Raw genomic sequence first — 14,378 nt, forward strand, 5'->3', positions numbered from 1 at the left:
AACTATTGATCATATCTATTCTAGATCATACCGCTGCATGGTTTTGCTCCTTGCATAAAAAACCTCCTGCCTATTTTAAAAACATTATAGATAGGTACGACAGTTTCATTTAACATTAATTATTACTTATATATTATATAATGTTATGTATTTTAACATGAAATCTTGTTATTTTAGTGCTTACTCTGGATATAATATGTTATGTGGGAGGAGAACTTCAAACGCACAAAAACTCACTTGGATGTACCTTAAGGTATTTAAAGTATATTTGTTTACTTAATTTAATGTGTTTCACTCATTTATTTAATACATTTATTTTCACATGCAGTCCAACAGGCAACCTGAAAATTATGAGTGCGGTTATTATGTTATGCAGTGGATGTTGACTATTTTGCAAGCTGAAATTAAGAAAGGTTGGGATAAGGTAATACCTCAATACAATAAACACTTTAAAATTTGAGATTTATTATTCATGTACTAATTCAAAATATTTCAAATGTCACAGTTGTTCAACGACCAACACCCGCTAGATTTAGAAGCATTGGAGTATGTGAGAACAACATGGTCAAAGTATTTTGTAACCATGTATAACACTCTAGTATAGATAAATCATTACAATGACAAATTTTTTTATATATTACCAAACTTTTTTTGTATAATGTTATAATTTGTTGTATTTAATTTTTATGTTTAAATTATGATTTGAAATGTTTTTATTTTCTGGAATTGAAAACTTTAAACAGGTTATTTGAAATTTAAATTTTTTATTTTTTTTAATCACGACATATAACGACGGTTCCACTTGGAACCGTCTTTAAAAAAACCATACTTATAACGACGGTTCCTATGGGAACCGTCTTTAAAAGTGCCTCCCAATTTTTAAAATTCAAAAATCGCAACCCATCTTTAACGACAGTTGTGGGAACCGTCGTTATAAGTTGGAGTTTTAACGACGGTTATGGGAACCGTCGTGAAAAACCCATACCTTTTAACAACGCCGGTAATAACGACGGTTCCAGAACCGTCTTTAAATGTCGATTTTAACCGTCGTTAATTTACCTTTTTGTACTGGTGGTATATGATATAGTTAGCTTAATTTGCAACTATCATGAACTTTATTTGTAATTATAACTACTTCACTTTTGCTTGAATGTTTATTTGCTTTATCTTCGCATACTTGTGCGTTTTAGCTTCTCTCACACCTTTATCTACTTTCGTCTTCTTTGCTATATCGAGCGTGCTATCTCCGATGCTCCTCTTCATTCTGTTTGACCTTAACCCTTTGGGGTGGCACGTGATCTCCTCACCTACTTGCCCCCCTTAAGTCGTGATGCGTACCTTTCCCTTGGTCTCTCTATCATGAAACTTACTTGGCCTTCGTATCTGCGAGGAATCTTCCCCTTGAAAGCGTCTCCTGCCTCGTCATTGCCGAAAGGCAAAGAAGGATTTGATCTCTTCCATGGCCTCAACTTTGCTCGCAGGCGAGGGAGGACTATATCTGTTCGTCCTCGGTGCCTCACATCGCTCAAAGGCGTAGAGGGCTTACCTCACCTCTGCTGGGTGTCTATACTCGAGGGAGACCTACTCTGGGTGTCCCCAGGGTTCCTAAATGCTTTGGGACAAAGTCTCACTTTGGTGCCCACGCCTAGCTATTCATACTTGAGGAGGGGGCGTCCCAAAGGAATCCCTTAACCCCTGCTCAAGGACAAAACGCCCGGATCTTAACTTATACTGGTATCTGGTACCGGGGCTAGCTGTTCATACTTGAGGAGAGGGTGTCCTAAAGGAATCCCTTAACCCCTGCTCAAGGAGTAAGCGCCCGGATTTTAACTTATACTGATATCTGGTACCGGGGCTAGCTGTTCATACTTGAGGAGGGGGCGTCCCAAAGGAATCCCTTAACCCCTGCTCAAGGACTAAGCGCCCGGATTTTAACTTATACTGGCATACCTGTTATTTCGCTCGAGGCTTGACTTCCACTTGATTATCTGGTGGCGACGCCTACTTCTGGCGACGCCTTGTCCTGGCGATGCCTTATCTTGGCATTGCTATCTTAGCGACGCCTTCTCTGGGTGACGTCTTTTCTTGCCGAAGCCTCGTCCTGGCGACGCCTTACCTTGGCGATGCCCTGTTCGGGCAACGCCTTACCTTGGCGACGCCTTGCCCGGGCGACGCCTTACCCTGGGCGACGCCTTACCTTGGCGACGCCGATATTGTCTTTTTCTTTGATCTTTGATTTTACAAGGCAATGAAAAACTAAGGCAAATATATCTTTAAACTTTCCTTTTCTTTATTTGGGTGACCTCATTAAGAAACCCCGAGAGGGAAAAAGAGTGCCCCCTTTACAAAATCTTAACTGAACTAAAACTTCAAATTTGTCGCGTTCCAACTACGTGGGATGGGGCCTCCTTCTAAAGTCTCTAGCTTGTACGACCCATTCCCTTTGGCCTTGGTTACTCTAAACGGTCCAGTCCACTTGGGGAGACAATTTATTTTCTATCTCGTAAGGGTGAGCCTTCCTCATGACCAAATCCCCGACCTGGAATTGTCGTATCTTCACCTTAGAGTTGTATTGACGCTCCACTCTTCTCTTCACGGACTCAGCCTTAATTTTCGCTTCTTCTCTAGCTTCATCTATCAGGTCCAGGTTCACCCTCCTTTCTTCGTTGGACTCTTCTGCCACGAAACCTAGGAAACGGGGCGAGCTCTCGTGTATCTCCACTGGGATCATGGCGTCCGATCTGTACACTAGGCTGAAAGGTGTCTCTATGGTGGAGGATTGAGGCGTGGTGTGGTAAGCCCATACAATCCTTGGCACTTCTTCTGCCCATGCCCCTTTAGCCTTCTCTAATCTGCGCTTCAATCCTCTCAACAAAACTCTATTTGCTTATTCGACCTGCCCATTTGTCTGGGGGTGTTCGACTGATGCGAATACCTGCTTGATTCCCACTTCTGTACATAACTTCCCCAACTGCTAGCTCGTGAACTGGGTGCCATTGTCTGAAATGAGATGCCTTGGCTCCCCAAAACGACATACAATGTTTTTCAAAACAAAGTGTTGTACCTTGTGGGCAGTGATCTGTGCCACCGGCTCTGCCTCTATCCACTTGGTGAAGTATTCGATGGCAACAATCAGGTACTTCATCTGCCTTATTGCCAATGGAAACGGGCCTAGGATATCAATTCCCCAGGTGTGGAAGGGCCACGGGCTGTATATGGATCTTAACTCCTCTAGCGGCGCCTTGTGCCAATGGGCATGCTTCTGGCACTGCTTGCAATGCTGGGCGTATCGTACACAATCCTCTCTTACTGTTGGCCAGAAGAAACCTGCACGTATCACCTTGGACGACAAGGATCTTCCTCCCACGTGGCTCCCACAAATACCTTCGTGAAGTTCGGCCATTATCCTGGTGCACTCGTCGCCGCTTAAGCACGTCAAGATAGGGTGCGTAAACCCATGCCTGAACAATATCCCATCCACTATGGTGTACCTGGCGACGTTTCTCTTAATCTTCTTGCCCTCCTCTGGCTCTGCTGGGAGGATCCCATCCGCCAGGTATTGCCTGTAAGGGGTCATCCAAGTGTCGCCTTCCTCCAAAGCGCATACCTGTACACCCCTTTCTTCATCTGGCGAGGCTACGTAAGTACTGATGCAAGGTGCCCTCACCGTATCTTGACTCAACGAGCGATGACTCCTTGGTTTTCCTCTCGTTGTACTAACGTGAAGGACTTCCACCCTGTTGTGTGCCACGAACTTTCGCGGTGTCTTGAGGGTCTCCTGTATTACGGTCCTCTGCCTTCCCCCCTTGCCTGAGCTGGCCAGCTTGGCAAGCAGGTCAGCTCTGGCATTTTGCTCCCTGGGGACATGCACCAGCTCAAACGCAGCGAAGGCTCTTTTCAACACCTCGGCGTACCTCAGATACGCAGCCATTTATGGGTCCTTCGCTTGGTACTCCCCTGTTACTTGTTCTGTGACCAATTGTGAGTCGCTCTTTGCCAAGAGGCTCTGAGCACCCATTTCTTTAGCCAAAAGCATCCCGGCAATCAACGCCTCGTACTCCGCCTGGTTGTTGCTTGCCTTGAAGGCAAAGCGCAAAGCCTGCTCGATTAATACCCAATTAGGCCCTTCCAGGATTATTCCAGCACCACTCCCTTGTTGGTTGGAAGATGCATCCACTAAGAGCATCCACTGTGCCCCTGATTCCACCTCTTGAGGATCTCCTCCTGGTGAAAGCTCTGCTACAAAGTCAGCATAGACCTGGCCTTTGATGGATCCCCGGGTCTCGTACTGGATGTCAAATTCTGACAATTTCACTGCCCAGTGTACCATCCTCCCAGCCACGTCTGGCTTTTGGAGTACCTTCTGGATGGGAAGGTTCGTCATTACCACCACCGTGAAACTGTGGAAATAGTGGCGAAGCCTTCATGCTGAGAATACTACCGCCAGTGCTGCCTTCTCTAGTGACTGGTATCTTGACTCTGGGCCTTGCAAGGCCTTGCTTACGAAGTATATTGGCTTCAGTACTTGGTCTTGTTCCTGGACCAGTACAGAGATAATGGCCCACTCTGTTACTGCAAAGTATAGACGGAGGGGGACGCCTACTTGTGGCTTGCAAAGCACGGGTGGCGTCGCCAAGTACTCCTTCAGCTTGAGAAACGCTGCTTCGCACTCGTCTGTCCACGTAAAACGACTATTCCTCTTGAGGCATTGGAAGTAGTGGTGGCCCTTTTCCCCACCAGCTGATACGAATCTCGATAATGCTGCCATTCGCCCCGTCAGTTGTTGAACTTCCTTCACTGATGTTGGGCTCCTCATGGCGATGATGGCTGCACACTTGTCAGGATTCGCTTCTATTCCTCTTTCCGTGAGCATGAAACCTAGGAACTTTCCTGCCTCTACGCCGAAGACGCACTTCTCTGGGTTCAACTTTAGGTGGTACTTTGATATGGTGGCGAACAACTCTTCCAGATAAGTTGCGTGTCGCCCTCTCTCGCTCGAGGTTACCACCATGTCGTCTACGTAGGCCTGCACGTTTCTTCCTAGCATTGGTGCAAGGATTTTGTCCATCAATCTCTAGTAGGTGGCGCCTGCATTTTTCAAACCAAACGGCATTACCTTATAACAGTAGCTACATGTATCTGTCATAAACGCCGTTTTGCTTTCGTCCCTGGGATGCATCTTGATCTGACTGTAACTTGAGAATGCATCCAAGAAACTCAGCATCTTGCAGCCCAAGGCATTGTCTACTAATATGTCACTGTTGGGGAGTGGGTACGAATCCTTCGGGCATGCCTTGTTCAGATCTGTGAAGTCTACGCACATCCTCCACTTCCCATTTGCCTTCTTGACTAGGACTACGTTGGGCAGCCACTCGGGGTATTGTATTTCCCTGATGTGCCCAGCGTTTAGTAGCTTCTGAGTCTCTTCCTTCACGATGAGGCATCGCTCCTCGTTGAACTTCCTCCTTCTCTGCCGCACAGGGCGGACCTTGGTGTCCATGGTAAGGCGATCGGACAAGAAATCTGGGTCGATACCTGGCATGTCTGCCGCGGTCCGTGCAAATGCGTCCAGGTGCCGCGAGATCACTGTCTTTACCTCTTTTCGTTCTTCCCGGCTCAAGTGGTGTCCTAATTTGAACGCCTTACCCCCTATTTGTCTTTCCACCACGGTGTCCTCTGGTTGGGATCCTCTTCCATAGGCGTCGCCTCATCGGGTGTCGCCTCCTCTGACTCTTCTTCCATAGGCGAGGCGCCATGACGTCTTCCACAGGCATCGTCACTGTAGATGAAGCATCGTCGGGCGTGGACTCCGTGGGCATCGCCTCTTCTACGGATTCTAGCTCTGCTGACGAGCCTGAAACGGGAGGTCGTTCAATTACCATCACCACGCCTCTCTTTGTTTTTAGACTATTCTCATAGCACTTTCGGGCTTCTTCCTGGTCTGACTTGATGACTATCACTTTGCCGCTAAGGTCTGGCAACTTCATCTTCATGTGGCGAGTGGAAGGTACTGCCCTCAATCTGTTTAGGGCGGGTCTGCCCAACAAAATGTTATAGGCTGAGTTGGCATTAGCCACCAGGTACCGGATACTTTCGATACGTGATGCCGTTCCATCAGTGAACGTCGTCCTCAGCTCCAAGTACCCACGTACCTCCACTGGGTTATCTGCAAACTCGTACAAGCATCCGGTATAGGGTCTCAAGAGGTCCGGGGACAACTGTAGCTTGTTGAAGGTCGTCCAGAACATGACATCTGCGGAACTGCCCTGGTCGACGAGAACCCTATGTACCTTCCTTCCTGCTGTAACTACTGAGATGACCACGGGGTCATTGTCGTGTTGGACGACATCCCGTAGGTCAGCCCTTGTGAACACAAGGCCTGATTCCCAAGGGTCGTCCGGAAATTCTTCTGCAACTGAATTTACTGACCTCACATACTTTTTACTTTGAGAGGCAGTAGGCCCTCCTCCAGAAAATCCACCAGAAATGGTGTGAACCTCCCCATGGACTAGCATCTTGTGTGCCTGGCCTTCCTCTTGTACTGCCGTGGCTGCTGTTGTAGTAGGCCCTGCGAGGTAATCCTTTATGAAGCCACTCTTCACAAGCTCATCCAACTGATAGCCCAGCGCAAAACAGTTGTTAATATGATGTCCAAATGCTTCGTGGAATTCGCACCACAATTCCTTGTGGGGTCCCAGAATTTTGTCATACTTCGCCAGTGGCCTCAACCTGTCCGCTATATTGGGCACAATGATGAGGTCTTTGAGCTCCACCACAAAGTTGTGCCTCAGTGGTCTACTTCCCTCTCTCCTTCCTTCGGCTCGGCCCCTTAGTGGGGCCCTCCTCGCCTCGTAGGTGCGCTTCCTGTCTGGGTTCCTTCTCTCTGTGGCAGCTTCGTGGATCCTAGCAGGTTGTGTGCGTATCTGCGCCCTTGGTCACGCAGGTGCAGTAGGCATGCACTTCTCGTATGTCTCGCCCTCTGAGGCAATGTGCTCCAACGCTCGTCGCCTCACTTCAGCAAAGGTCTTGGGAAGCTTGCAGTTAAGCGACTTACCGAAAGACCCGGGTCGCACCCCCTTCCTGAATGCGAATACAATCATGGGTTCATCGGTGGTACCCACCTTCACCACTTGTGCTCCAAAGCGGCTTATGTATTCCTTCAGGGTCTCACCTTGGAATTGTTTCACGTCGAAAAGGTCGTACAAAACTGGGACTAGGGCCCTATTGGCTAAATACTGTTCTCTGAACAGTCGCGAGAGCTGGGCGAAAGACGCGATGTGGCCCTCTGGAAGGCTGATGAACCAATCCATAGCCATTCCCGTCAACGTGCTCATGAAAAGCTTGCACCTCGTAGCGTCAGAACCGCCTACCAGCAACATTTGTGTGTGGAGCGCTGTGAGGTGTGCCTCAGGATCCTCCACCCCTGTGAAGGTCACCTTGGGCCCCGTGAACGTACTGGGTATCGCCGTCTCCAAGATTGCCTGCGAGAATGGTGTTGTGAATTCCCTAGGTGGGGATGCAGCCTCAGGTTCATCTGCACCGCGCCATCCACGGTGCAACTCCTCGTTGGTACGATGGAGTTCATCGTTCCTCGCTTGAGAGGCTGCAAGATCTGCTCGCATGCGCTCCTGCTCCACTTTCGAGGCCGCCATTGCGTCCTGCAGCCCTTGCATCATGCCCATGAGTTGTTGCATGGTCATTTCTTCACTCCTAGCGCGTGCTGGTCTCGTGGTCATGGCTTTTTGGAAATTTTCTTAACTTGTCTAGGTCTTAAGAACTGGAACTGAGAATCTTGTGTGGTGGGACTGACGTTTTAGATCGGCCCCACGGTGGGCGCCAAATGTTCCGGCCGGCTGACCGGGATCGTCTCCGTACGTGGCTTGTCCTCGCGGGCTAGGGCACCTTCGTTTTGCTCCGTCTGTGAGTACCTGAAAAGAAGTGAACAAAGGGGCGCCCTCGCTGCCGTTTGCACTCCGACGATCAAGTCAGCTAGCGAGAAACATCAAAAACTGCAGTGAATGATTGAAACTGCGTAACTAGAACTGTGTTGCCCTAATTGCCTTGTACTCACTGTGAGTGTGCCGCGAAGACAACTAGGGTTTTCTCTGTGTATCTGTGTGTATTAGGTTAAAACTCTCTCCTCTCTCAAGTGCCCCAAGGTTCCTTTTTATACACATCCAGCATTTAAAGCGCGTTGAAGCGCATTGAAAGCGTATAAAAATGTCCCCTGAAACATTTGATACGTAATCTTAAATTAGCGCGTACCTTAGCAAACTTTCACTGAAACCTTTAATGGGCACGTGGGCATTGCCACGTAACTTTCTGACTTAACCGTTTATTCTGTGCAGAGGGTCCCTCAGCACCGCAACCCAACTTAGGGTTATTCTATTGTTGTGATCTTCCCTTCGAAGTACTCTTTGGCACGTGGGCTAACTTTCTGGGTACCAACCCACGCTTCCCAATCACTAGTCACTCACCCTGGAGGGCGTATCTACCTTGCTCTCGTACCATGCACGTGGTTCTTCCCTGATCATGGCCCTCTCATGGGTCGTATCTGTCCCAGGGTCTCCCAGCAGTGGCATGGGTACTTCACGAGTCAGGTTACCCCCTACTGGTACTAGAACTCATGGCCTTGAAGCCACCTTTCTCTTCTCCTTACTACTGTTCTGTATGGTCGAGGCTCGAAGCCTCTCTGGCGATGTCTTTACTCGGCGGTGCCTCTCTCGGGCGACGGCTCTCTTGGGCGACGCCTCACTTAGGCGATGCCTCTCTTGGGCGACGCCTCAGTGAGGCGATGACTCGAGCGGTCAACCTGTTGACTTCTCTTCCTTGGGTACCTTGAGGGGTCCCACCATGCGTTGACTCTGACCTTTGGTCAACGCCCGGGGACGGGACGGTACAGAGTGCAAACAGCCGTGAGGGCACCCCTTTGTTCACTTCTTTCAGGTACTCACGGCGGTGAAGGGTGGAGATTTGGAGCAAAGACGAGGGAGTCCTTGATACGCGATTCTTGGCTACGCACGAAGCATAATCTGGTCAGCCGGCGGGAACATTTGGCACCCACCGTGGAGTACGATCTAAAACATCAGTCCCACCGCAAGTATTCAGTTTTCCAGTTGCATTTTCCAACTCAGTTCCTTCGAGATTTTACCAAGAGCCCCTGTTCGTTGAGAAATTGGTGCAATTTTCATCGATTTCTTTTGGTTGAGTTCGCTGTTTGATCGTGTTCGTTCGAGTTCAAGTTCCCAACGTTTTCTTTATCCCTTGGAGTTGCACGACAGCTAGAAGAAGTTCCAGAAACCGCAGATGGTGAGGTCCACGAGGCAAGGTTTGACGCGCGCTGAGAGTGAAGAGATGACCATGGAACAAGTCATGTGTATGATGTAGGGATTGCAGGAGGCAATGGCAGCGTCGAAGGTTCCACTCCACCAAGGGATGAGCCCGAGGGTTCCACTCCACCAAGGGAGTTCTCCACGCCGTTCTCGCAACCGATTCTGGAGACGATGATCCCAACACGTTTGTGGGGCCCAAGGTAACCTTCACAGGGATGGAGGACCCCGAAGCGCATCTCACTGTGTTCCACACGCAAATTATGCTGGTAGGCGGCTCCGACGCTGTAAAGTGCAAGCTCTTCATGAGCACTTTGACTGGGATGGCCATGGACTGGTTCATTAGTCTTCCAAATGGCCATATCACCTCCTTCGCACAGCTCTCGCAGCTGTTCAAGGAGCAGTATCTAGCAAACAAGGCCCCACTGCCGGTCTCGTATGACTTATTCGATGTAAAGCAGTATCAGGGTGAGACCCTCAAGGAATACATCAATCACTTTGGAGCGCAGGTGGTGAAGGTTGGCACCACAGAGGAGTTTATGATCGTCTAAGCATTCAGGAAAGGAATGTGCCCTGGACCCTTCTGTGAATCGATCATACGAAGCCGCCCCAAGACCTTTGCTGAGATAAGGCGTCGCGCGGTGGAACAAATCACCTCTGAGGGTGAGGTGCGGAAGAAGCGCACAAGTGTCGCACCCGCACGCCCAAGAGCGCAGTCGCGTGCACAAGCCCGGGTCAACGAGGCCACGACAGGGAAGAAGAACTGATGGAGATCAAGCTCAAGTGGACATGGAGGCCAATCATCAAGAGCAATAAGAGGTTGGGGCTCAAGTGGAGGACGCCCATGGAGGTCAAAGCCCACCTCAAAGGCTTACAAGAAGCTTATTCAAAGCTTTAGGAGCTAAGGGTCGTTTATTTTCTCTTTTTGTAATTTCTTTGTATGAAGATGCTTAAGAGGGAAACATTAGAAACCTCTTTTGTTAAAGCATCTTTAGGTCCTTAGTTAGGAGTATTAGAGGGGGGTGCGTTAGTAGATAGGTGTAGAAGTAACTAGGGAGGTGCCAAAGTGAGAAAGAGGGTCACACCTTCTCCATGACCTTAGTTGGCGCCGGTTGCATTTGAATTTAGGAGGGAATTTTGAATTCTTTTAGCTTGCATTTCAGCACCTCTAGGCTATAAATTAAGGTGCTCCCTTGTACATTTCAGATTTGAATTTTAATTAGAGAAACTATACTCAATTTTTGAGAGAGCATTGGAGAGCTTTGTGCCTTCTTCACTAGTCTTATCTTGATGGTTCCATGGTTACCTCAAGTGGCGGCTTGCACACTTATCTTGGAGTCTCCATCCTCCTAGTGGCGTGATCATCCAACCATTCCTCCATCTTCATGAGCTTTCTCTTCTCCTTCCTTCCTTCTCTTTAATTGTTCATGTCTTAGCTTGCCTCCTTCGAAATTCTGTTCGGTATTTTCAGCTTGTGTTAGTTTTGCTTCGGTGCTTTTGTTTCTTGGCTGTTCTTCATCCTTTCTTCTTCAATTCAAGTCTTTTGTTCGGTGCAATGTAGTTTTTGTGTTGTTTAATCGGTGCCTTTGCATTTTCTTTCAATTCAATCGGTTCAATTTGACAATATGTGGAACTTCCATATGAGTTTGTGTTTTGGCACTAGTTTTGGTGAGTTCTTGTTCATAGAACCTTGATCCAATTCTATGATAAAGTGCCTATCTCATAACCAACTAAAGATGATTCCTAAGAATGTCAAGAATCATTCTAATTGTGCTAGTGGAATCACATCAAGAACCAAGACAGGAAGAGGCCTCAGGCAAGGGGGGCAGCAGAGGGGGACATGCAGGTGAGGAAAGGAAATAGGCCGTTAAGGCACAATTTCGTCATGGAGCTGAAGGATCTAATTGTTGTGCCCAACATAGCTGGCCGGTTCAGGCCACCAGTGAAGTCTGACAAGGTGCTTGGGCCTCGTAAAGACTCGTGGTGTGAGTTCCACGAGGCGTTTGGGCACCATATCAACAATTGCTTGGCGCTGGGCCATCAACTGGATGAGCTCGTGAAGAATGGCTTTCTTAAGGATTATCTTGCTGGGCCTGCTACGACCACAGCCCTAGCGGTGCCAGAGGAGGATCAGGCACATGAAATGCCAATCCATGGAGAAGTGCACACCATCTCTGGTTGTTTTTCTAGAGGAGGACCCATTGCCTCTCAATGCAAGAGGTATGTGAGGGCAGTGAACTCATTTGCTGAGGAGGGTTTGGATGATCGGTGGGAGTCAGACCTTGTGTTCACAAGGGCTGACCTACGAGATGTTGTCCCTCATGACAATGACCCCGTGGTCATTTCGGTTGTCACAGCTGGGAGAAAGGTGCACAGGGTTCTCGTCGACCAGGGCAGATGACATGTTTTGGTCGACGTTCAATAAGTTGCAGTTGTCCCATGATTTGCTGAGACACTACACTGGATGCTTGTATGGGTTCACAGGGGACGAAGTTGAGGTGCGTGGCTACCTGAAGCTGAGGATGACGTTTACTGATGGAACGGCGTCACACATTTACCAATACAACATTGGCGAGCCATTCCGGATACTGTATCTCCTTGATGTGGCCTGCCTCGAGGAGTTTTTGCGTTTCATCTCTGATCGCCTGTCTCCTTTCTTCATTGAATTTTCTTCTTCTTTTTCGGACTGGTCTGACTTGAGGGTCCATTGCTAGACGATGACATAAAAAATCGGGGTCGATTCCTGGCATATCTGAGGTAGACCACGCGAACGCGTCCAGATGCCTACCTATCACTTTGGCGATCTGTTCCTGTGTCCCGTTGTCTAAATTTTTCCCCAACTTGAAAGTTTTACCGCCGATCTCCCTCTCGAGCCAATCTCCAACTGGGCGAGGCCTCCTCTCGCTAGCGAGCAATGCTCTCACAATGCTTGACTCCCTGGCGGCCTCCGGGCAGTTTTCCTCTTCCTCTACTCCAGCGTTGTTCTCCGGCTTCAACTCGACATCTCCCATGGTTACGTCGCCCTTGGTGGCTGCTTCCAATGTCACGTCCATACCCACGTCGCCTTCGCCGGTTCCCCCTGTCGCCGCATCCATGGCCCGTTGGCTTTCCTGCGCATCCTTCGCACCAAGAGGCGGTGTTGTGGTCACATGGCACACTGATCGCCTGTTCTTGAGGCTGTTTTCATAACATCTCTTTGCCTCCTCTTGGTCAGATCGGATGGTGACGATTACCCCTTCCATTGAAGGTATTTTGACCTTCATGTGCCTCGTGGAGGGTACAGCTCCTATCCTATTGAGTGTTGGCCTTCCCAATAGGATATTGATCCTGCCTGTTGACCGGAACGTTGGAAACTGCCTCGTCAAGGGATTGACGTGCGCACCGCTTCAAACCCTCCGTTCCTCTTCGAGATCCACCTCAAGAACCTGCAAAGGAACAGAACGGCGCCGCTGCGGCCGATCGCACTCCAACGCCCAAGTCAGTGACCGAATCACCAAATACTAAGAGAACAGGAACCGTGCAAATTCTCTCTCACAGTGTGCTCTAGAACTCGCAAGCGTAAAGAGTATAATCTGAACGTGCGTACCTGAGAAAGTTCGTTGAGAACTCTTATATACCTGGTTACTTTCTCTCTCCTGGCAGCTTCACCCCAACAGCTGGGCGTTTGTCCGAGCTTTTGAGGTAACGTGCGCCCACCTGGGGCTGCCTGCGTCAGTGGACGTATTTTTATTTCTGTTTGAGGCCAAACACCCAGGCGATCGCCTGTGGGTCAGTCTGAACGCCATTGCTGGGAGATCCATCTTCACCATCTTCCAGCAGTCGTATAAGGATTGGAAGGGGAAGTTCGTCCAGGTTCGCGCAAACGACAAAGACGCTTCCCTTCTCGACGGTTTCCCCTTGTACTGGGTGGACAAGGGGAAGAAGGAGTCCAAGAGCTGCTTCAGGAGGCCCAGAAGTCCTGATAGCATGGGAGCTTTGGACAGAGACCTTTGTCTCTTCTGGAAGAGGGTGGCAGATGCCCACATAACATTCTTCACCCCCACCTTGATTTCCTTCCAGTTCTTTGAGGACCAGCTAGAATTCCAAATAGGTTAGGACGCTATACCCTTGTCTTCACATTGCTTCTGATATTGTTTCTGGGCGTCTTGTGCGACACACACAAGACTTTGGTTTTATCTTTTCTGCATATGCCTGCTTTTGCTGTTTCATTGCCTTGTACACTTACTCCATTCTCCTTTAAGCTAACTTATGCACTTTCATTTTACGCAGATACCATGTTGGGTAAGAATATGCTCGCCGATCTAAAGGCGCTCGCCCGCAACCACGGGTTGGCGACCGGCTCCCAGACGGTTCCCAACTCGGCGGTCGAGAAGGCCATCATCCAGGGGCGATCACCGCCTAAGGCGCCCACTCAACGAAAGAAACTGGTCCTTAAGAGGCCAAAACGGAAAGCCCCCCAAGTTGTCCAAGAGGATGAGGAAGAGGACGACGAGGTCACAGAGGATGGCCTTGTCACGAAAAGGAAGAGGGTGGCACCATCTTCCCCACCTGCCCCGCCCCCTCTTCCAGCTTCAACACCACCATCAACACCCGCTCCTCCTCCTTCACCACCAGCACCACAAGCCCCTTCACCACCAGTCCAAGCAGTTCCATTGGCCACTGCGCCACTTGCAACTGAGGCCCCGGAGCCAAACTTCTTAGAGGACCCCCCGAGCGCCTCTACACCGCACATATCAGCAGGGGGGGCCCCTCCTTCCAACACCTCAGCTGCAGGAATCGTTCCAATCGGGGATGAGGTCGCTCACACCTCTCCAATCCTAATCACCGAGTCCCCGATTGCGTCGCCGCGCCAAGAAGCAAACACCGAAAATATTGCTAAGGAAGGCGGCGACGAGAATCCTCAACAAGCCCCGCTGGCGCCTCTCCAAGCTGCAAATCTTTCTCTCGAGGTCACGAGGATGTGGGAACCTCTGACTGCTAAGCTCAAAACCATTGCAGAGGATATCCCATCAATCATAACGAGAGCTGTGGAGAGCTCCACCAGGCGGC

The sequence above is a fragment of the Phaseolus vulgaris genome, chromosome 11, assembly GCF_051622355.1.
Source record: "Phaseolus vulgaris cultivar YP4 chromosome 11, ASM5162235v1, whole genome shotgun sequence".
Lineage (NCBI taxonomy): Eukaryota > Viridiplantae > Streptophyta > Magnoliopsida > Fabales > Fabaceae > Phaseolus > Phaseolus vulgaris.